This window comes from Vicugna pacos, unplaced genomic scaffold (genome assembly GCF_048564905.1).
Source record: "Vicugna pacos unplaced genomic scaffold, VicPac4 scaffold_20, whole genome shotgun sequence".
Taxonomy (NCBI): domain Eukaryota; kingdom Metazoa; phylum Chordata; class Mammalia; order Artiodactyla; family Camelidae; genus Vicugna; species Vicugna pacos.
In genome coordinates, this window is record NW_027328741.1 from 83014148 (window position 1) to 83038920 (window position 24773).

The window sequence follows — 24773 nt, forward strand, 5'->3', positions numbered from 1 at the left end:
ACCTCTACTGGTCAGGTAATATCAGGTATCTAATGTAGACTTCTAGGGCTTAATTAAGTGAAAAATTTGGAATTTTGGCTCCAACCAATTCCATGGGATTTTGTGAGGACAAATTCTTATAGACATTGATGCCATGTCCTGTTCCTGTGTGTTGTCTGGTATATCTCCAATTGCTGGTGTTGCCTTTGACGTGATGAACAACCCATACTATTTTGATTAGCATAACCGTAGTTTGATTACGCTTATCTCACAATTCTAAAGTGCACAGGACACTTCATCTGGTGGAAATGAAGCTTCTAAAGGTTTTCAGCTCTGCATTCTGCTCCATGTCACTTCGGAGTGTTTCCAAAACTGCAAACTGAGAGTGCGCTTGTGCTTTGTAGTGCCACGGGAATGTCCCAATGAAACCAGTTCTTCGCAGAGCTTCTCTGCCTACAGAAACACCAGTGGAAGCATCTCAATGGATGTCACAGATCAGGGCCAGTGGAATGATCCCGCAGACCGACCTTGGTGTCCTCGGTGCCGTACCGTGCCGGTGCCATCCAAAATGTAGCATCTGCTTTTGGGAGATAATGCTGAAGGAAATGCTTCATCTTCTCACGCTGTGGACTTGGACCACTCTTCCTTGTCCTCTCATCCTTGTGGCACGGGTGCACGAAGGCAACCACAGAGCTGTTGCGTATCCTGTGCCTCAAACCAAACCATAATCCCAGCCCAGGTTATGAATGTAGCAGATCCTAAGGCTTTTCATTCTGATTTCAAACCCAAGGCCACCTAGATCACTCAGACCAGATGCACGATATCTCTGATTCAGCCCCACACGTGCTCTATTGGCAAAATGCCCAATTGGTCCCTGGTCCTGCAGATGCACTGGGTGTGGCCATGGGACATATCGATAATCTCAATCGCGTGTGCCGGTGTGGTGGCCTTCTCACTGGGGTCACAGGTCGGTTTGCTCTCTTGATAGGACCCAAAACATCCCACAACACACTCCATATCCCTGAGACTCAGCGTGTGCCATCATCCGTAGGCCTATCCCTCCCTGACCGCTGCCTGTGCTACGTCAAATTTGGCAGCTCGGATCTTGGTCCCAGAATCAACTGTGGGGATATTTTGCGCTGGTTTCTTTGAGTTCTGTCAGCCAAGCATCTGCTGTGCACTCTTCTAACACTCAGCGCATCACCTTCAATCCCATGTCTCCTGTCCGCTTGAGAGTGTGCGTCCAAGTTAAACAGAGATTCACCTTTGCTGCTCCATCACCAGGGGTCAGACCCCGCACTGGTTTCCATTCACTGCTTTGCCTTCTCCTGCTTCCAGGTGTTCTGAGACCTCATCCTGTCTTTGGAAGTAACAGACCTCTCTTCGGCAAGTGTCCTGTGCCAAGGGCTGGGTGAGTGGATGTTTCCATTGCTGTGTACATGGGAGCGAGTGAGCGCAGTTTGCACTGCTTCTCTGCCAACTGGGCATCGATGAATCACCACTTTCCAGATACACTTCCCAGATATGTGATTTTTGTTTAGCTCTTTGTTTCTATACAGCCGTGGTGGGAGGGATTTTCCGAAGACTCCAGTTTTGACCTTGTGTTGATATCTCATTTGCAGCCTTTAAAAAGTTTAATAGATTTGATTTCCATGTTTTGAGAGTTATACGAAAATGAAGTTAGTTTTTGAAACATCCTAAATCGACCTAGAAGCCAGACTTGTCAATTTCGGTAACATTTTGTCAATTCTAAGGGAAACATAGACAGAGAGAATGCAAAGTAGCAGTCCAAACTGTAAAAGGGGTCATGTCAACTCTTTACTGTTGAAGCCTCCGAAACCAGCAGGAACCATGAAATAGCTATTGGAAACATGATATAACCCCCAACCTTGGTTTCACTTGTGCATGTGGTGCCCTTTACTCCCAATGACACCTACTGGACAATGTTGGCATCTCAAGGGGTAACATCCCTCTCTAGGAAAATACAAGAGGAAACAAACCAAATATATACATTTAGGTTTGAATCCAAAATCTCCTAGAGGCATTATAGCTTTGAGAACCCTGCTGCAGCTATGCTAGTCTATTGAGAACCAGGTGTTCTTCTATCAGTGATGAGAACGCTTAATCATCCGATCATGTTGGGTAAAGCAATTTAACGCAACCGAGTGTGCACACCCATGATATAGTGCCCACGGGGGCTTGACTCAATGAAGAATGTCCACATAAGCTGTGTCTTTAATGTCATTGGCGACTTTTACAGTTCCGTTCACTATCTGACTTATAATATTTACCTATACTGTCTTGAAAAATTGAGGCCAAATACATATACATGTTCAGTCAAAGATTCCCCTCACTTACCACACTCCCTTCACCCCAGAGAAGACACAAACCCAGCATTTGCTGAATCTAGCGGAAGGCCATCGTTTCTTTGTGTGAGATAATTATTCATATCCTATCTATTTCAGTCGAGACTTTTAGACCTTTAAGGAGTTCATTGTTGTTCACAGAGTGTGAAGCTGGAGGAACTCTGATTCGAGGAGGGGCTTGCCCTTCTCGTACTGGCTTCATTGCAGCTCAGGTACTGATCCTTCCAAATGGATGCATGAGTGGAGGGGAGGGAAGAGCAAGTGCTTGCTAGCTAGGCCCAAACCTGGGAAAAGGCTTACCTGGGCTTGGTGCACTTTGGTCTGAATGGGTTGGAAATGCACGTTGGGACGTGTGGATGCTCACGACCTCTTCCAAGAACATGAGCGGTTTGATCACCTCTGCCATCTCTTCTCTTTTAGATGTCAGGGATCTTGGACCCGTTCTTGGAGCAGAGAATTGAGGAACTTCCTCAAGTCCACGTTGGCACTCCGTATGTTTCTGCCAGTATCAGCGAGGTTCAATAGGTCTCATGGATGCCTTTCGAGCCTGGTATCCTCTACAGCTGTCTCCAGGCCAGTAATCTCCATTGTAGCAGAACATCTCTCAGCAATGTGTTCGCATCCCTCCTCAATCCATGCAGCCAGGTTTTCGGCCAGCTTCTCTTCGTATCTCCCATACAGTCGACTTCAACAGGACTGGGCATGTCTGAAAGTACCTCGGAGCCTCACCAGTAAGCTGATGGCAGGCAGATCTTCCACTGTCTGCCCTTTCAGGTTCTGGAAACTGACCCGTGAACTCAGGTCTCTGGGCAGCAGCAGTATCTCGAACTGACACAGCTTCCCGGACCAAAGACCTAAGCTAAGCTCCACAGAGGGCGGCAGCCCCTCCATCACACTGATCCACCCACAGAACTCTGCCCGGTTACCTAGGATCCACCGGCCACAACAAGCCTCACGGTACACACCAACATTCCACCTGGAATCCAACCGGTAACTGCCATCCCCAATGGCTGCTGCATCTTGTCAGTGTTGGGGGAGGGGCTGCATCCGACGAGAGGTTCCTATGCTAAATGTGATTCTACCCACTGGCGTCCCATGGGCCTTTGTTCTTCCCTCTTTCCTTTCCTTTAGATCTGTATGCACAGTACCTACGGAGGCAAGTGTGTCCATTTTCAGTTGATGGTTTCACACGTCTTTAAACTTTCTAACAGTTCACAGTACACAGAGACCCTCTAAAGGAAACTTATGTTCCTGTAATATCTGTACACCCGGAATACATATCCGTCGGTTGATTTCTGCTGAAACACCCGCACTCTCAGGACATGGATCCATTGGTTTCATGGGGGCTGAAATTCCTAGAAATGAAACCAACCCCAATGTGCACTTTACTGTCTGTCTTTTTTGCTCTTAGTACACTTTTGCAGAGCTACTTGTCTTTGTTAAAGGCTTATGCCATTTCTTCTTGAAGTAGGCTTTTATATGGTTTCATTCATCCTGTTGGATGACTTACAAGTTTATCATGGAGTAGGAATCCATTTGACACCAAATCGGCATTTGGGTTAGGTCACGATATGCTCTTATTAATCAACATTAACGAATATAAATGCACGCCTCTGATTTCCGAATACAAGTGTGCTGAGTACATGCAAGCCGCGATACTGGGTCGATGCGTACTGAATGATCCTTGACATCACCTTGAGTATTTTCTTTTGAATAATCATGGTTCCCTTGGTATATGTCAGCCAACCGTACCCTTTGGGTGCTTGTTTGTTTGTTTGATTCTTTGTTGGTCTGCTTCTTGTTTGTTTGCAAACACGTCAGGCCATGCATCTCTCCATTCGCTTCAAACAGAGAGTCATATAAGCTGATTCACTTAAGATAGTGCTTCCAATCACCTATGATTTCTTGCTTCGCTCTTCCATTTTAGTGTTTTGATGTCCTCCTTGCCTTCTTCTGGTTTCTTCTTTGCCACTCATGCCCTTCTTGCATTTCCAATAATGGTTTTCTTCTTTCCATTTCATCTTGCTGCTTTTCTATTCAGGGGAGAATTCTCAACCTTTCTTGTAGGATAATTTTCGAACTGCTGATTTATTTTAAGATTTGCCGGTCTGTGGAATTCTCTAGTTCTGCTGTTATAAGAAATGGCAGTCATGTGGCCTAGGCTACCCTAGATGGCATCATTTTGCCCTTCAGGGTATGGTCTATGTCCTGGCACTCCTCCCTGTCCTTGAATATTGCTGCCGATATATCAGCTGAAACCCCTCTGGAGGTTCTATTGTGACTAAGTTGCATTTTAAATCCCTGGGATGCTCATGAACTTCGTTGATTTGAATCATACAGCTGCTGGTACGTATATTGGGATTCGACCTCCTTTGAACGCTGTGTACTACCTGAATTCGCATAGATGATCCTTTCTTGGCTTTCAGCAAGTTTCAGTCTGATTTTTCTACAGATAACTTTTCAGACATCTTTGTTTCATTATCTCTTGCTTATCCATCTGGGACTCTTACGACTCTTAGTCTTTCTTGCCTTGTCTTACCCAAGGATTCAACAGCAATGTTTTCATTGGTTTGCATTTGCTTTCCTATGTCTGCTTCTGACCGAGGGATTTCTGTTCCCCTGTATTCACAGTCATTCACGCGTCCGTCTGCAATATCTAGTCTACTTACTACTGAATTGTAGCCCTGATATTATCTCATCCACTGAGTTTTCTGATATTATTTGTTTCGCCTTTAGGCTTTCTCTTCCCCTTTTCTGGTATTCTGCCTGTTATGATTCTGAGACACTGTTGTTCTTCAGTGTTTCCCTCACCTCCGTTTTCAATTTTTTCTCTGGATTGCGTTTTGCAGTCTAGTTTTCTGAAAGCTTATCTTTTGGGCCTTCAATCTCTTTGGAACTGAAAATGGTATTTCCTGTTTCTTTTACTGCACTTCTTCACCTCTACTGGTCAGGTAATATCAGGTATCTAATGTAGACTTCTAGGGCTTTGTTAAGTGAAAAATTTGGAATCTTGGCTCTATGCAATTCCATGGGATTTCTGTGAGGACAATTTCTCCTAGACATTGATGCCATGTCCTGTTCCTGTGTTTGTTGTCTGGTATATCTCCAATTGCTGGTGTTGCCTTTATTGTGATGAACACACCATACTATTTCGATTAGCATAACCGTAGTTTGATTACGCTTATCTCAGAATTCTAAAAGTGCACAGGACACTTCCTCTGGTGGAAATGAAGCTTCTAAAGGTTCTCAGCTCTGCATTCTGCTCCATGTCACTTTGGAGTGTTTCCAAAACTGCAAACTGAGAGTGCGCTTGTGCTTTGTAGTGCCACGGGAATGTCCCAATGAAACCAGTTCTTCCCAGAGCTTCTCTGCCTACAGAAACACCAGTGGAAGCATATCAATGGATGTCACACATCAGGGCCAGTGGAATGATCCCGCAGACCGACCTTGGTGTCCTCGGTGCCGTACCGTGCCGGTGCCATCCAAAATGTAGCATCTGCTTTTGGGAGATAATGCTGAAGGAAATGCTTCATCTTCTCACGCTGTGGACTTGGACCACTCTTCCTTGTCCTCTCATCCTTGTGGCACGGGTGCACGAAGGCAACCACAGAGCTGTTGCGTATCCTGTGCCTCAAACCAAACCATAATCCCAGCCCAGGTTATGAATGTAGCAGATCCTAAGGCTTTTCATTCTGATTTCAAACCCAAGGCCACCTAGATCACTCAGACCAGATGCACGATATCTCTGATTCAGCCCCACACGTGCTCTATTGGCAAAATGCCCAATTGGTCCCTGGTCCTGCAGATGCACTGGGTGTGGCCATGGGACATATCGATAATCTCAACCGCGCGTGCCGGTGTGGTGGCCTTCTCACTGGGGTCACAGGTCGGTTTGCTCTCTTGATAGGACCCACCACATCCCACAACGCACTCCAGATCCCTGAGACTCAGCGTGTGACATCATCCGTAGGCCTATCCCTCCCTGACCGCTGCCTCTGCTACGTCAAATTTGGCAGCTCGGATCTTGGTCTCAGAATCAAGTGTGGGGATATTTTGTGCTGGTTTCTTTGAGTTCTGTCAGCCAAGCATCTGCTATGCACTCTTCTAACACTCAGCGCATCACCTTCAATCCCATGTCTCCTGTCCGCTTGAGAGTGTGCGTCCAAGTTAAACAGAGTTTCACCTTTGCTGCTCCATCACCAGGGGTCAGACCCTGCACTGGTTTCCATTCCCTGCTTTGCCCTCTTCTGCTTCCAGGGGTTCTGAGGCCTCATCCTGTCTTTGGAAGTAACAGACCTCTCTTCGGCTAGTGTCCTGTGCCAAGGGCTGGCTGAGTGGATGTTTCCATTGCTGTGTACATGGGAAAGAGTGAGCGCAGTTTGCACTGATTCTCTGCCAACTGGGCATCGATGAATCACCACTTTCCAAATACACTTCCCAGATATGTGATTTTTGTTTAGCTCTTTGTTTCTATACAGCCGTGGTGGGAGGGATTTTCCGAAGACTCCAGTTTTGACATTGTGTTGATATCTCATTTGCAGCCTTTAAAAAGTTTAATAGATTTGATTTCCATGTTTTGAGAGTTATACGAAAATGAAGTTAGTTTTTGAAACATCCTAAATCGACCTAGAAGCCAGACTTGTCAATTTCGGTAACATTTTGTCAATTCTAAGGGAAACATAGACAGATAGAATGCAAAGTAGCAGTCCAAACTGTAAAAGGGGTCATGTCAACTCTTTACTGTTGAAGCCTCCGAAACCAGCAGGAATCATGAAATAGCTATTGGAAACATGATATAACCCCCAACCTTGGTTTCACTTGTGCATGTGGTGCCATTTACTCCTAATGACACCTAATGGCCAATGTTGGCATTTCAAGGGGAAACATCCCTCTCTAGGAAAATACAAGAGGAAACAAACCAAATATATACATTTAGGTTTGAATCCAAAATCTCCTAGAGGCATTATAGCTTTGAGAACCCTGCTGCAGCTATGCTAGTCTATTGAGAACCAGGTGTTCTTCTATCAGTGATGAGAACGCTTAATCATCCGATCATGTTGGGTAAAGCAATTTAACGCAACCGAGTGTGCACCCCCATGATATAGTGCCCACGGGGGCTTGACTCAATGAAGAATGTCCACATAAGCTGTGTCTTTAATGTCATTGGCGACTTTTACAGTTCCGTTCACTATCTGACTTATAATATTTACCTATACTGTCTTGAAAAACTGAGGCCAAATACATATACAAGTTCAGTCAAAGATTCCCCTCACTTACCACACTCCCTTCACCCCAGAGAAGACACAAACCCAGCATTTGCTGAATCTAGCGGAAGGCCAACGTTTCTTTGTGTGAGATAATTATTCATATCCTATCTATTTCAGTCGAGACTTTTAGACCTTTAAGGAGTTCACTGTTGTTCACAGAGTGTGAAGCTGGAGGAACTCTGATTCGAGGAGGGGCTTGCCCTTCTCGTACTGGCTTCATTGCAGCTCAGGTACTGATCCTTCCAAATGGATGCCTGAGTGGAGGGGAGGGAAGAGCAAGTGCTTGTTATCTAGGCCCAAACCTGGGAAAAGGCTTACTTGGGCTTGGTGCTCTTTGGTCTGATTGGCTTGGAAATGCCCCTTGGGACGTGTGGATTCTCACGACCTCTTCCAAGATCATGAGCTTTTAGATCACCTCTGCCATCTCTTCTCTTTTAGATGTCAGGGATCTTGGACCCGTTCTTGGAGCAGAGAATTGAGGAACTTCCTCAAGTCCACGTTGGCACTCCGTATGTTTCTGCCAGTATCAGCGAGGTTCCATAGGTCTCATGAATGCCTTTCGAGCCTGGTATCCTCTACAGCTGTCTCCAGGCCAGTAATCTCCATTGTAGCAGAACATCTCTCATCAATGTGTTCGCATCTCTCCTCAATCCGTGCAGCCAGCTTTTCGGCCAGCTTCTCTTCGTATCTCCCATACAGTCGACTTCAACAGGACTGGGCATGTCTGAAAGTACCTCGGAGCCTCACCAGTAAGCTGATGGCAGGCAGATCTTCCACTGTCTGCCCTTTCAGGTTCTGGAAACTGACCCGTGAACTCAGGTCTCTGGGCAGCAGCAGTATCTCGAACTGACACAGCTTCCCGGACCAAAGACCTAAGCTAAGCTCCACAGAGGGTGGCAGCCCCTCCATCACACTGATCCACCCACAGAACTCTGCCCGGTTACCTAGGATCCACCGGCCACAACAAGCCTCGCGGTACACACCAACATTCCACCTGGAATTCAACCGGTAACTGCTATCCCCAATGGCTGCTGCATCTTGTCAGTGTTGGGGGAGGGGCTGCGTTCGACGAGAGGTTCCTAAGCTAAATGTGATTCTACCCACTAGCGTCCCATGGGCCTTTGTTCTTCCCTCTTTCCTTTTCTTCAGATCTGTATGCACAGTACCAACGGAGGCAAGTGTGTCCATTTTCTGTTGATGGTTTCACACGTCTTTAAACTTTCTAACAGTTCACAGTACACAGAGTCCCGCTAAAGGAAACTTATGTTCCTGTAATATCCGTACACCCGGAATACATATCCGTCGGTTGATTTCTGCTAAACACCCGCACTCTCAGGACATGGATCCATTGGTTTCATGGGGGCTGAAATTCCTAGAAATGAAACCAACCCCAATGTGCACTTTACACTCTGTCTCTTTTGCTCTTAGTACACTTTTGCAGAGCTACTTGTTTTTGTTAAAGGCCTATGCCATTTCTTCATGAAGTAGGAATTTATATGGCATTCATTCATGCTGTTGGAAGACTTGCAAATCTATATCACGGACTAGGAATCCATTTGAACCCAGATCGGCATTTGGGTTAGGTCACGATATGCTCTTATTAATCAACATTAACGAATATAAATGCACGCCTCTGATTTCCGAATACAAGTGTGCTGAGTACATGCAAGCAGCGATACTGTGTCGATGCGTACTGAATGATCCTTGACATCACCTTGAGTATTTCCTTTTGAATAATCATGTTTCCCTTGGTATATGTTAGCCAACCGTACCCTTTGGGTGCATGTTTGTTTGCTTGATTTTTGTTGCTCTGCTTCTCGTTTGTTTTGCAAACACGTCAGGCCATGCATCTTTCCGTTCGCTTCAAACAGAGAGTCATATAAGCTGATTCACTTAAGATAGTGCTTCCAATCACCTATGATTTCCTGCTTCCCTCTCCCGTCTTTCGGGTATTGATGTCCTCCTTGCCTTCTTCTGGTTTCTTCTTTGCCACTCATGCCCTTCTTGCATTTCCAATAATGGTTTTCTTCTTTCCATTTCATCTTGCTGCTTTTCTATTCAGGGGAGAATTCTCAACCTTTCTTGTAGGATAAGTTTCGAACTGCTGAATTCTTTTAAGATTTGCCGGTCTGTGGAATTCTCTAGCTCTGCCGTTATTAGAAATGGCGGTCATGTGGCCTAGGCTACACTGGATGGCAGCATTTTGCCCTTCAGGTTATGGTCAATGTCCTGGCACTCCTCCCTGTCCTGCAATATTGCTGCCGATATATCAGCTGAAACCCCTCTGGAGGTTCTTTGTGACTATGTTGCTTTCCTCCAGGCCCATTTTAAATCCCTGGGATGCTCATGAACTTCGTTGATTTGAATCATACAACTGCTGGTAGGTCTATTGGGATTCCACCTCCTTTGGACGCTGTGTACTTCCTGAATTCGCATAGATGATTCTTTCTAGGCTTTCAGCAAATTTCAGTCTGATTTTTCTACAGATAACTTTTCAGACATTTTTTGTTTCTTTATCTCTTGCTTTTCCATCTGGGACTCTTACGAATCCAAGTCTTTCATGCCTTGTCTTACCCCAGGATTCAACAGCAATGTTTTCATTGGTTTGCATTTGCTTTCCTATGTCTGCTTCTGACCGAGGGTTTACTGTTCCCCTTTCTTCACATTCATTCACGCGTCCCTCTGCATTATTTGGTCTGCTTAGGACTGAATTGTAGCCCTGATATTATCTCATCCACTGAGTTTTCTGATATTATTTGTTTCGCCTTTAGGCTTTCTCTTCCCCTTTTCTGGTATTCTGCCTGTTATGATTCTGAGACACTGTTGTTCTTCAGTGTTTCCCTCACCTCCGTTTTCAATTTTTTCTCTGGATTGCGTTTTGCAGTCTAGTTTTCTGAAAGCTTATCTTTTGGGCCTTCAATCTCTTTGGAACTGAAAATGGTATTTCCTGTTTCTTTTACTGCACTTCTTCACCTCTACTGGTCAGGTAATATCAGGTATCTAATGTAGACTTCTAGGGCTTTGTTAAGTGAAAAATTTGGAATCTTGGCTCTATGCAATTCCATGGGATTTCTGTGAGGACAATTTCTCCTAGACATTGATGCCATGTCCTGTTCCTGTGTTTGTTGTCTGGTATATCTCCAATTGCTGGTGTTGCCTTTATTGTGATGAACACACCATACTATTTCGATTAGCATAACCGTAGTTTGATTACGCTTATCTCAGAATTCTAAAAGTGCACAGGACACTTCCTCTGGTGGAAATGAAGCTTCTAAAGGTTCTCAGCTCTGCATTCTGCTCCATGTCACTTTGGAGTGTTTCCAAAACTGCAAACTGAGAGTGCACTTGTGCTTTGTAGTGCCACGGGAATGTCCCAATGAAACCAGTTCTTCCCAGAGCTTCTCTGCCTACAGAAACACCAGTGGAAGCATATCAATGGATGTCACACATCAGGGCCAGTGGAATGATCCCGCAGACCGACCTTGGTGTCCTCGGTGCCGTACCGTGCCGGTGCCATCCAAAATGTAGCATCTGCTTTTGGGAGATAATGCTGAAGGAAATGCTTCATCTTCTCACGCTGTGGACTTGGACCACTCTTCCTTGTCCTCTCATCCTTGTGGCACGGGTGCACGAAGGCAACCACAGAGCTGTTGCGTATCCTGTGCCTCAAACCAAATCATAATCCCAGCCCAGGTTATGAATGTAGCAGATCCTAAGGCTTTTCATTCTGATTTCAAACCCAAGGCCACCTAGATCACTCAGACCAGATGCACGATATCTCTGATTCAGCCCCACACGTGCTCTATTGGCAAGATGCCCAATTGGTCCCTGGTCCTGCAGATGCACTGGGTGTGGCCATGGGACATATCGATAATCTCAACCGCGCGTGCCGGTGTGGTGGCCTTCTCACTGGGGTCACAGGTCGGTTTGCTCTCTTGATAGGACCCACCACATCCCACAACGCACTCCAGATCCCTGAGACTCAGCGTGTGCCATCATCCGTAGCCCTATCCCTCCCTGACCGCTGCCTCTGCTACGTCAAATTTGGCAGCTCGGATCTTGGTCTCAGAATCAAGTGTGGGGATATTTTGCGCTGGTTTCTTTGAGTTCTGTCAGCCAAGCATCTGCTGTGCACTCTTCTAACACTCAGCGCATCACCTTCAATCCCATGTCTCCTGTCCGCTTGAGAGTGTGCGTCCAAGTTAAACAGAGTTTCACCTTTGCTGCTCCATCACCAGGGATCAGACCCTGCACTGGTTTCCATTCCCTGCTTTGCCCTCTTCTGCTTCCAGGGGTTCTGAGGCCTCATCCTGTCTTTGGAAGTAACAGACCTCTCTTCGGCAAGTGTCCTGTGCCAAGGGCTGGGTGAGTGGATGTTTCCATTGCTGTGTACATGGGAGCGAGTGAGCGCAGTTTGCACTGCTTCTCTGCCAACTGGGCATCGATGAATCACCACTTTCCAGATACACTTCCCAGATATGTGATTTTTGTTTAGCTCTTGGTTTCTATACAGCTGTGGTGGGAAGGATTTTCCGAAGACTCCAGTTTTGACATGGTGTTGATATCTCATTTGCAGCCTTTAAAAAGTTTAATAGATATGATTTCCATGTTTTGAGGGTTTTATGAAAATGAAGTTAGTTTTTGAAACATCCTAAATCGACCTAGAAGCCAGACTTGTCAATTTCGGTAACATTTTGTTAGTTCTAAGGAAAACATAGACAGATAGAATGCAAAGTAGCAGTCCAAACTGTAAAAGGGGTCATGTCAACTCTTTACTGTTGAAGCCTCCGAAACCAACAGGAACCATGAAATAGCTATTGGAAGCATGATATAACCCCCAACCTTGGTTTCACTTGTGCATGTGGTGCCATTTACTCCCAATGACACCTACTGGCCAATGTTGGCATTTCAAGGGGTAACATCCCTCTCTAGGAAAATACAAGAGGAAACAAACCAAATATATACATTTAGGTTTGAATCCAAAATCTCCTAGAGGCATTATAGCTTTGAGAACCCTGCTGCAGCTATGCTAGTCTATTGAGAACCAGGTGTTCTTCTATCAGTGATGAGAACGCTTAATCATCTGATCATGTTGGGTAAAGCAATTTAACGCAACCGAGTGTGCACCCCCATGATATAGTGCCCACGGGGGCTTGACTCAATGAAGAATGTCCACATAAGCTGTGTCTTTAATGTCATTGGCGACTTTTACAGTTCCGTTCACTATCTGACTTATAATATTTACCTATACTGTCTTGAAAAACTGAGGCCAAATACATATACAAGTTCAGTCAAAGATTCCCCTCACATACCACACTCCCTTCACCCCAGAGAAAACACAAACCCAGCATTTGCTGAATCTAGCGGAAGGCCATCGTTTCTTTGTGTGAGATATTTATTCATATCCTATCTATTTCAGTCGAGACATTTAGACCTTTAAGGAGTTCATTGTTGTTCACAGAGTGTGAAGCTGGAGGAACTCTGATTCGAGGAGGGGCTTGCCCTTCTCGTACTGGCTTCATTGCAGCTCAGGTACGGATCCTTCCAAATGGATGCCTGAGTGGAGGGGAGGGAAGAGCAAGTGCTTGTTATCTAGGCCCAAACCTGGGAAAAGGCTTACTTGGGCTTGGTGCTCTTTGGTCTGATTGGCTTGGAAATGCCCCTTGGGACGTGTGGATTCTCACGACCTCTTCCAAGATCATGAGCTTTTAGATCACCTCTGCCATCTCTTCTCTTTTAGATGTCAGGGATCTTGGACCCGTTCTTGGAGCAGAGAATTGAGGAACTTCCTCAAGTCCACGTTGGCACTCCGTATGTTTCTGCCAGTATCAGCGAGGTTCCATAGGTCTCATGAATGCCTTTCGAGCCTGGTATCCTCTACAGCTGTCTCCAGGCCAGTAATCTCCATTGTAGCAGAACATCTCTCATCAATGTGTTCGCATCTCTCCTCAATCCGTGCAGCCAGCTTTTCGGCCAGCTTCTCTTCGTATCTCCCATACAGTCGACTTCAACAGGACTGGGCATGTCTGAAAGTACCTCGGAGCCTCACCAGTAAGCTGATGGCAGGCAGATCTTCCACTGTCTGCCCTTTCAGGTTCTGGAAACTGACCCGTGAACTCAGGTCTCTGGGCAGCAGCAGTATCTCGAACTGACACAGCTTCCCGGACCAAAGACCTAAGCTAAGCTCCACAGAGGGCGGCAGCCCCCCCATCACACTGATCCACCCACAGAACTCTGCCCGGTTACCTAGGATCCACCGGCCACAACAAGCCTCGCGGTACACACCAACATTCCACCTGGAATCCAACCGGTAACTGCCATCCCCAATGGCTGCTGCATCTTGTCAGTGTTGGGGGAGGGGCTGCATCCGACGAGAGGTTCCTATGCTAAATGTGATTCTACCCACTGGCATCCCATGGGCCTTTGTTCTTCCCTCTTTCCTTTTCTTCAGATCTGTATGCACAGTACCAATGGAGGCAAGTGTATCCATTTTCTGTTCATGGTTTCACACGTCTTTAAACATTCTAACAGTTCACAGTACACAGAGACCCTCTAAAGGAAACTTTTGTTCCTGTAATATCCGTACACCCAGAATACATATACGTCGGTTGGTTTCTGCTGAAACACCCGCACTCTCAGGATATGGATCCATTGGTTTCATGGGGGCTGAAATTCCTAGAAATGAAACCAACCCCAATGTGCACTTTACTGTCTGTCTCTTTTGCTCTTAGTACACTTTTGCAGAGCTACTTGTCTTTGTTAAAGGCTTATGCCATTTCTTCTCAAAGTAGGGTTTTATATGGGATTCATTCATCCTGTTGGAAGACTTGCAAGTCTATATCACGGAGTAGGAATCCATTTGACACCAAATCGGCATTTGGGTTAGGTCACGATATGCTCTTATTAATCAACATTAACGAATATAAATGCACGCCTCTGATTTCCGAATACAAGTGTGCTGAGTACATGCAAGCCGCGATACTGGGTCGATGCGTACTGAATGATCCTTGACATCACCTTGAGTATTTTCTTTTGAATAATCATGGTTCCCTTGGTATATGTCAGCCAACCGTACCCTTTGGGTGCTTGTTTGTTTGTTTGATTCTTTGTTGGTCTGCTTCTTGTTTGTTTTGCAAACACGTCAGGCCATGCATCTCTCCATTCGCTTCAAACAGAGAGTCATATAAGCTGATTCACTTAAGATAGTGCTTCCAATCACCTATGATTTCTTGCTTCGCTCTTCCATTTTAGTGTTTTGATGTCCTCCTTGCCTTCTTCTGGTTTCTTCTTTGCCACTCATGCCCTTCTTGCATTTCCAATAATGGTTTTCTTCTTTCCATTTCATCTTGCTGCTTTTCTATTCAGGGGAGAATTCTCAACCTTTCTTGTAGGATAATTTTCGAACTGCTGATTTATTTTAAGATTTGCCGGTCTGTGGAATTCTCTAGTTCTGCTGATATAAGAAATGGCAGTCATGTGGCCTAGGCTACCCTAGATGGCATCATTTTGCCCTTCAGGGTATGGTCTATGTCCTGGCACTCCTCCCTGTCCTTGAATATTGCTGCCGATATATCAGCTGAAACCCCTCTGGAGGTTCTATTGTGACTAAGTTGCATTTTAAATCCCTGGGATGCTCATGAACTTCGTTGATTTGAATCATACAGCTGCTGGTACGTATATTGGGATTCGACCTCCTTTGAACGCTGTGTACTACCTGAATTCGCATAGATGATCCTTTCTTGGCTTTCAGCAAGTTTCAGTCTGATTTTTCTACAGATAACTTTTCAGACATCTTTGTTTCATTATCTCTTGCTTATCCATCTGGGACTCTTACGACTCTTAGTCTTTCTTGCCTTGCTTACCCCAGGATTCAACAGCAATGTTTTCATTGGTTTGCATTTGCTTTCCTATGTCTGCTTCTGACCGAGGGATTTCTGTTCCCCTGTATTCACAGTCATTCACGCGTCCGTCTGCAATATCTAGTCTACTTACTACTGAATTGTAGCCCTGATATTATCTCATCCACTGAGTTTTCTGATATTATTTGTTTCGCCTTTAGGCTTTCTCTTCCCCTTTTCTGGTATTCTGCCTTTTATGATTCTGAGACACTGTTGTTTTCAGTGTTTCCCTCACCTCCGTTTTCAATTTTTTCTCTGGATTGCGTTTTGCAGTCTAGTTTTCTGAAAGCTTATCTTTTGGGCCTTCAATCTCTTTGGAACTGAAAATGGTATTTCCTGTTTCTTTTACTGCACTTCTTCACCTCTACTGGTCAGGTAATATCAGGTATCTAATGTAGACTTCTAGGGCTTTGTTAAGTGAAAAATTTGGAATCTTGGCTCTATGCAATTCCATGGGATTTCTGTGAGGACAATTTCTCCTAGACATTGATGCCATGTCCTGTTCCTGTGTTTGTTGTCTTGTATATCTCCAATTGCTGGTGTTGCCTTTATTGTGATGAACACACCATACTATTTCGATTAGCATAACCGTAGTTTGATTACGCTTATCTCAGAATTCTAAAAGTGCACAGGACACTTCCTCTGGTGGAAATGAAGCTTCTAAAGGTTCTCAGCTCTGCATTCTGCTCCATGTCACTTTGGAGTGTTTCCAAAACTGCAAACTGAGAGTGCGCTTGTGCTTTGTAGTGCCACGGGAATGTCCCAATGAAACCAGTTCTTCCCAGAGCTTCTCTGCCTACAGAAACACCAGTGGAAGCATATCAATGGATGTCACACATCAGGGACAGTGGAATGATCCCGCAGACCGACCTTGGTGTCCTCGGTGCCGTACCGTGCCGGTGCCATCCAAAATGTAGCATCTGCTTTTGGGAGATAATGCTGAAGGAAATGCTTCATCTTCTCACGCTGTGGACTTGGACCACTCTTCCTTGTCCTCTCATCCTTGTGGCACGGGTGCACGAAGGCAACCACAGAGCTGTTGCGTATCCTGTGCCTCAAACCAAACCATAATCCCAGCCCAGGTTATGAATGTAGCAGATCCTAAGGCTTTTCATTCTGATTTCAAACCCAAGGCCACCTAGATCACTCAGACCAGATGCACGATATCTCTGATTCAGCCCCACACGTGCTCTATTGGCAAAATGCCCAATTGGTCCCTGGTCCTGCAGATGCACTGGGTGTGGCCATGGGACATATCGATAATCTCAACCGCGCGTGCCGGTGTGGTGGCCTTCTCACTGGGGTCACAGGTCGGTTTGCTCTCTTGATAGGACCCACCACATCCCACAACGCACTCCAGATCCCTGAGACTCAGCGTGTGCCATCATCCGTAGGCCTATCCCTCCCTGACCGCTGCCTCTGCTACGTCAAATTTGGCAGCTCGGATCTTGGTCTCAGAATCAAGTGTGGGGATATTTTGCGCTGGTTTCTTTGAGTTCTGTCAGCCAAGCATCTGCTGTGCACTCTTCTAACACTCAGCGCATCACCTTCAATCCCATGTCTCCTGTCCGCTTGAGAGTGTGCGTCCAAGTTAAACAGAGTTTCACCTTTGCTGCTCCATCACCAGGGGTCAGACCCTGCACTGGTTTCCATTACCTGCTTTGCCCTCTCCTGCTTCCAGGGGTTCTGAGGCCTCATCCTGTCTTTGGAAGTAACAGACCTCTCTTCGGCAAGTGTCCTGTGCCAAGGGCTGGGTGAGTGGATGTTTCCATTGCTGTGTACATGGGAGCGAGTGAGCGCAGTTTGCACTGCTTCTCTGCCAACTGGGCATCGATGAATCACCACTTTCCAGATACACTTCCCAGATATGTGATTTTTGTTTAGCTCTTTGTTTCTATACAGCTGTGGTGGGAGGGATTTTCCGAAGACTCCAGTTTTTACATTGTGTTGATATCTCATTTGCAGCCTTTAAAAAGTTTAATAGATTTGATTTCCATGTTTTGAGAGTTATACGAAAATGAAGTTAGTTTTTGAAACATCCTAAATCGACCTAGAAGCCAGACTTGTCAATTTCGGTAACATTTTGTCAATTCTAAGGGAAACATAGACAGATAGAATGCAAAGTAGCAGTCCAAACTGTAAAAGGGGTCATGTCAACTCTTTACTGTTGAAGCCTCCGAAACCAACAGGAACCATGAAATAGCTATTGGAAGCATGATATAACCCCCAACCTTGGTTTCACTTGTGCATGTGGTGCCATTTACTCCCAATGACACCTACTGGCCAATGTTGGCATTTCAAGGGGTAACATCACTCTCTAGGAAATTACAAGAGGAAACAAACCAAATATATACATTTAGACTTGAATCCAAAATCACCTAGAGGCATTATAGCTTTGAGAACCCTGCTGCAGCTATGCTAGTCTATTGAGAACCAGGTGTTCTTCTATCAGTGATGAGAACGCTTAATCATCCGATCATGTTGGGTAAAGCAATTTAACGCAACCGAGTCGGCACCCCCTTGATATAGTGCCCACGGGGTCTTGACTCAACGAAAGAATGTCCACATAAGCTGTGTCTTTAATGTCATTGGCGACTTTTACAGTTCCGTTCACTATCTGACTTATAATATTTACCTATACTTTCTTGAAAAACTGAGGCCAAATACATATACAAGTTCAGTCAAAGATTCCCCTCACTTACCACACTCCCTTCACCCCAGAGAAGACACAAACCCAGCATTTGCTGAATCTAGCGGAAGGCCAACGTTTCTTTGTGTGAGATAATTATTCATATCCTATCTATTTCAGTCGAGACTTTTAGACCTTTAAGGAGTTCACTGTTGTTCACAGAGTGTGAAGCTGGAGGAACTCTGATTCGAGGAGGGGCTTGCCCTTCTCGTACTGGCTTCATTGCAGCTCAGGTACTGATCCTTCCAAATGGATGCCTGAGTGGAGGGGAGGGAAGAGCAAGTGCTTGTTATCTAGGCCCAAACCTGGGAAAAGGCTTACTTGGGCTTGGTGCACTTTGGTCTGATTGGCTTGGAAATGCCCCTTGGGACTTGTGGATTCTCACGACCTCTTCCAAGATAATGAGCTTTTAGATCACCTCTGCCATCTCTTCTCTTTTAGATGTCAGGGATCTTGGACCCGTTCTTGGAGCAGAGAATTGAGGAACTTCCTCAAGTCCACGTTGGCACTCCGTATGTTTCTGCCAGTATCAGCGAGGTTCCATAGGTCTCATGAATGCCTTTCGAGCCTGGTATCCTCTACAGCTGTCTCCAGGCCAGTAATCTCCATTGTAGCAGAACATCTCTCATCAATGTGTTCGCATCTCTCCTCAATACGTGCAGCCAGCTTTTCGGCCAGCTTCTCTTCGTATCTCCCATACAGTCGACTTCAACAGGACTGGGCATGTCTGAAAGTACCTCGGAGCCTCACCAGTAAGCTGATGGCAGGCAGATCTTCCACTGTCTGCCCTTTCAGGTTCTGGAAACTGACCCGTGAACTCAGGTCTCTGGGCAGCAGCAGTATCTCGAACTGACACAGCTACCCGGACCAAAGACCTAAGCTAAGCTCCACAGAGGGCGGCAGCCCCTCCATCACACTGATCCACCCACAGAACTCTGCCCGGTTACCTAGGATCCACCGGCCACAACAAGCCTCGCGGTACACACCAACATTCCACCTGGAATTCAACCGGTAACTGCTATCCCCAATGGCTGCTGCATCTTGTCAGTGTTGGGGGAGGGGCTGCGTTCGACGAGAGGTTCCTAAGCTAAATGTGATTCTACCCACTAGCGTCCCATGGGCCTTTGTTCTTCCCTCTTTCCTTTTCTTCAGATCTGTATGCACAGTACCAACGGAGGCAAGTGTGTCCATTTTCTGTTGATGGTTTCACACGTCTTTAAACTTTCTAACAGTTCACAGTACACAGAGTCCCTCTAAAGGAAACTTATGTTCCTGTAATATCCGTACACCCGGAATACATATCCGTCGGTTGATTTCTGCTAAACACCCGCACTATCAGGACATGGATCCATTGGGTTCATGGGGGCTGAAATTCCTAGAAATGAAACCAACCCCAATGTGCACTTTACACTCTGTCTCTTTTGCTCTTAGTACACTTTTGCAGAGCTACTTGTTTTTGTTAAAGGCCTATGCCATTTCTTCATGAAGTAGGAATTTATATGGCATTCATTCATGCTGTTGGAAGACTTGCAAATCTATATCACGGACTAGGAATCCATTTGAACCCAGATCGGCATTTGGGTTAGGTCACGATATGCTCTTATTAATCAACATTAACGAATATAAATGCACGCCTCTGATTTCCGAATACAAGTGTGCTGAGTACATGCAAGCAGCGATACTGTGTCGATGCGTACTGAATGATCCTTGACATCACCTTGAGTATTTCCTTTTGAATAATCATGTTTCCCTTGGTATATGTCAGCCAACCGTACCCTTTGGGTGCATGTTTGTTTGCTTGATTTTTGTTGCTCTGCTTCTCGTTTGTTTTGCAAACACGTCAGGCCATGCATCTCTCCGTTCGCTTCAAACAGTGAGTCATATAAGCTGATTCACTTAAGATAGTGCTTCCAATCACCTATGATTTCCTGCTTCCCTCTCCCGTCTTTCGGGTATTGATGTCCTCCTTGCCTTCTTCTGGTTTCTTCTTTGCCACTCATGCCCTTCTTGCATTTCCAATAATGGTTTTCTTCTTTCCATTTCATCTTGCTGCTTTTCTATTCAGGGGAGAATTCTCAACCTTTCTTGTAGGATAAGTTTCGAACTGCTGAATTCTTTTAAGATTTGCCGGTCTGTGGAATTCTCTAGCTCTGCCGTTATTAGAAATGGCGGTCATGTGGCCTAGGCTACACTGGATGGCAGCATTTTGCCCTTCAGGTTATGGTCAATGTCCTGGCACTCCTCCCTGTCCTGCAATATTGCTGCCGATATATCAGCTGAAACCCCTCTGGAGGTTCTTTGTGACTATGTTGCTTTCCTCCAGGCCCATTTTAAATCCCTGGGATGCTCATGAACTTCGTTGATTTGAATCATACAACTGCTGGTAGGTCTATTGGGATTCCACCTCCTTTGGACGCTGTGTACTTCCTGAATTCGCATAGATGATTCTTTCTAGGCTTTCAGCAAATTTCAGTCTGATTTTTCTACAGATAACTTTTCAGACATTTTTTGTTTCTTTATCTCTTGCTTTTCCATCTGGGACTCTTACGAATCCAAGTCTTTCATGCCTTGTCTTACCCCAGGATTCAACAGCAATGTTTTCATTGGTTTGCATTTGCTTTCCTATGTCTGCTTCTGACCGAGGGTTTACTGTTCCCCTTTCTTCACATTCATTCACGCGTCCCTCTGCATTATTTGGTCTGCTTAGGACTGAATTGTAGCCCTGATATTATCTCATCCACTGAGTTTTCTGATATTATTTGTTTCGCCTTTAGGCTTTCTCTTCCCCTTTTCTGGTATTCTGCCTTTTATGATTCTGAGACACTGTTGTTCTTCAGTGTTTCCCTCACCTCCGTTTTCAATTTTTTCTCTGGATTGCGTTTTGCAGTCTAGTTTTCTGAAAGCTTATCTTTTGGGCCTTCAATCTCTTTGGAACTGAAAATGGTATTTCCTGTTTCTTTTACTGCACTTCTTCACCTCTACTGGTCAGGTAATATCAGGTATCTAATGTAGACTTCTAGGGCTTTGTTAAGTGAAAAATTTGGAATCTTGGCTCTATGCAATTCCATGGGATTTCTGTGAGGACAATTTCTCCTAGACATTGATGCCATGTCCTGTTCCTGTGTTTGTTGTCTTGTATATCTCCAATTGCTGGTGTTGCCTTTATTGTGATGAACACACCATACTATTTCGATTAGCATAACCGTAGTTTGATTACGCTTATCTCAGAATTCTAAAAGTGCACAGGACACTTCCTCTGGTGGAAATGTAGCTTCTAAAGGTTCTCAGCTCTGCATTCTGCTCCATGTCACTTTGGAGTGTTTCCAAAACTGCAAACTGAGAGTGCGCTTGTGCTTTGTAGTGCCACGGGAATGTCCCAATGAAACCAGTTCTTCCCAGAGCTTCTCTGCCTACAGAAACACCAGTGGAAGCATATCAATGGATGTCACACATCAGGGCCAGTGGAATGTTCCCGCAGACCGACCTTGGTGTCCTCGGTGCCGTACCGTGCCGGTGCCATCCAAAATGGAGCATCTGCTTTTGGGAGATAATGCTGAAGGAAATGTTTCATCTTCTCACGCTGTGGACTTGGACCACTCTTCCTTGTCCTCTCATCCTTGTGGCACGGGTGCACGAAGGCAACCACAGAGCTGTTGCGTATCCTGTGCCTCAAACCAAACCATAATCCCAACCCAGGTTATGAATGTAGCAGATTCTAAGGCTTTTCATTCTGATTTCAAACCCAAGGCCACCTAGATCACTCAGACCAGATGCACGATATCTCTGATTCAGCCCCACACGTGCTCTATTGGCAAAATGCCCAATTGGTCCCTGGTCCTGCAGATGCACTGGGTGTGGCCATGGAACATATCGATAATCTCAACCGCGCGTGCCGGTGTGGTGGCCTTCTCACTGGGGTCACAGGTCGGTTTGCTCTCTTGATAGGACCCACCACATCCCACAACGCACTCCAGATCCCTGAGACTCAGCGTGTGCCATCATCCGTAGCCCTATCCCTCCCTGACCGCTGCCTCTGCTACGTCAAATTTGGCAGCTCGGATCTTGGTCTCAGAATCAAGTGTGGGGATATTTTGCGCTGGTTTCTTTGAGTTCTGTCAGCCAAGCATCTGCTGTGCACTCTTCTAACACTCAGCGCATCACCTTCAATCCCATGTCTCCTGTCCGCTTGAGAGTGTGCGTCCAAGTTAAACAGAGTTTCACCTTTGCTGCTCCATCACCAGGGGTCAGACCCTGCACTGGTTTCCATTCCCTGCTTTGCCCTCTCCTGCTTCCAGGGGTTCTGAGGCCTCATCCTGTCTTTGGAAGTAACAGACCTCTCTTCGGCAAGTGTCCTGTGCCAAGGGCTGGGTGAGTGGATGTTTCCATTGCTGTGTACATGGGAGCGAGTGAGCGCAGTTTGCACTGCTTCTCTGCCAACTGGGCATCGATGAATCACCACTTTCCAGATACACTTCCCAGATATGTGATTTTTGTTTAGCTCTTGGTTTCTATACAGCCGTGGTGGGAGGGATTTTCCGAAGACTCCAGTTTTGACATTGTGTTGATATCTCATTTGCAGACTTTAAAAAGTTTAATAGATTTGATTTCCATGTTTTGAGAGTTATACGAAAATGAAGTTAGTTTTTGAAACATCCTAAATCGACCTAGAAGCCAGACTTGTCAATTTCGGTAACATTTTGTCAGTTCTAAGGAAAACATAGACAGATAGAATGCAAAGTAGCAGTCCAAACTGTAAAAGGGGTCATGTCAACTCTTTACTTTTGAAGCCTCCGAAAACAACAGGAATCATGAAATAGCTATTGGAAACATGATATAACCCCCAACGTTGGTTTCACTTGTGCATGTGGTGCCATTTACTCCTAATGACACCTAATGGCCAATGTTGGCATTTCAAGGGGAAACATCCCTCTCTAGGAAAATACAAGAGGAAACAAACCAAATATATACATTTAGGTTTGAATCCAAAATCTCCTAGAGGCATTATAGCTTTGAGAACCCTGCTGCAGCTATGCTAGTCTATTGAGAACCAGGTGTTCTTCTATCAGTGATGAGAACGCTTAATCATCCGATCATGTTGGGTAAAGCAATTTAACGCAACCGAGTGTGCACACCCATGATATAGTGCCCACGGGGGCTTGACTCAATGAAGAATGTCCACATAAGCTGTGTCTTTAATGTCATTGGCGACTTTTACAGTTCCGTTCAGTATCTGACTTATAATATTTACATATACTGTCTTGAAAAACTGAGGCCAAATACATATACAAGTTCAGTCAAAGATTCCCCTCACTTACCACACTCCCTTCACCCCAGAGAAGACACAAACCCAGCATTTGCTGAATCTAGCGGAAGGCCATCGTTTCTTTGTGTGAGATATTTATTCATATCCTATCTATTTCAGTCGAGACATTTAGACCTTTAAGGAGTTCATTGTTGTTCACAGAGTGTGAAGCTGGAGGAACTCTGATTCGAGGAGGGGCTTGCCCTTCTCGTACTGGCTTCATTGCAGCTCAGGTACTGATCCTTCCAAATGGATGCCTGAGTGGAGGGGAGGGAAGAGCAAGTGTTTGCTAGCTAGGCCCAAACCTGGGAAAAGGCTTACCTGGGCTTGGTTCACTTTGGTCTGAATGGCTTGGAAATGCACGTTGGGACGTGTGGATGCTCACGACCCCTTCCGAGAACATGAGCGTTTTGATCACCTCTGCCATCTCTTCTCTTTTAGATGTCAGGGATCTTGGACCCGTTCTTGGAGCAGAGAATTGAGGAACTTCCTCAAGTCCACGTTGGCACTCCGTATGTTTCTGCCAATATCAGCGAGGTTCCATAGGTCTCATGAATGCCTTTCGAGCCTGGTATCCTCTACAGCTGTCTCCAGGCCAGTAATCTCCATTGTAGCAGAACATCTCTCATCAATGTGTTCGCATCCCTCCTCAATCCATGCAGCCATGTTTTCGGCCAGCTTCTCTTCGTATCTCCCATACAGTCGACTTCAACAGGACTGGGCATGTCTGAAAGTACCTCGGAGCCTCACCAGTAAGCTGATGGCAGGCAGATCTTCCACTGTCTGCCCTTTCAGGTTCTGGAAACTGACCCGTGAACTCAGGTCTTTGGGCAGCAGCAGTATCTCGAACTGACACAGCTTCCCGGACCAAAGAACGAAGCTAAGCTCCACAGAGGGCGGCAGCCCCTCCATCACACTGATCCACCCACAGAACTCTGCCCGGTTACCTAGGATCCACCGGCCACAACAAGCCTCGCGGTACACACCAACATTCCACCTGGAATCCAACCGGTAACTGCCATCCCCAATGGCTGCTGCATCTTGTCAGTGTTGGGGGAGGGGCTGCATCCGACGAGAGGTTCCTAAGCTAAATGTGATTCTACCCACTAGCGTCCCATGGGCCTTTGTTCTTCCCTCTTTCCTTTTCTTCAGATCTGTATGCACAGTACCAATGGAGGCAAGTGTATCCATTTTCTGTTCATGGTTTCACACGTCTTTAAACTTTCTAACAGTTCACAGTACACAGAGACCCTCTAAAGGAAACTTATGTTC

The 24773-nt window shown here is 45.7% G+C and overlaps 1 protein-coding gene and 2 long non-coding RNA genes across 5 annotated transcripts in view; all 3 read left to right on the forward strand.

The window, feature by feature from the left end:
* LOC140693696 (uncharacterized) overlaps window positions 1-2891 on the forward strand; it is a 56175-nt gene extending 53284 nt beyond the window's left edge. The window contains exons 17-19 of the mRNA XM_072957400.1: window positions 1318-1390; window positions 2487-2557; window positions 2766-2891. The gene's annotated coding sequence lies outside the window, so the exon portion shown is untranslated. The remainder of the gene's footprint in view (window positions 1-1317; window positions 1391-2486; window positions 2558-2765) is intronic.
* Window positions 2892-3141: 250 nt separating this feature from the next.
* Window positions 3142-8314, forward strand: LOC140693957 (uncharacterized). The gene is made up of 3 exons (XR_012069674.1): window positions 3142-3335; window positions 7730-7842; window positions 8051-8314. It is a non-coding gene; the product is annotated as an uncharacterized lncRNA (long non-coding RNA).
* Window positions 8315-8510: 196 nt separating this feature from the next.
* Window positions 8511-18900, forward strand: LOC140693955 (uncharacterized). 3 transcript variants are annotated; one of them, XR_012069671.1, is made up of 4 exons: window positions 13756-13922; window positions 17192-17264; window positions 18320-18432; window positions 18641-18900. It is a non-coding gene; the product is annotated as an uncharacterized lncRNA (long non-coding RNA). The 3 variants fall into 3 exon arrangements; XR_012069672.1 differs by lacking the exons at window positions 13756-13922; window positions 17192-17264 and adding an exon at window positions 8511-8620; XR_012069673.1 differs by lacking the exon at window positions 17192-17264 and having other exon boundaries at window positions 13708-13922.
* Window positions 18901-24773: the final 5873 nt, after the last annotated feature.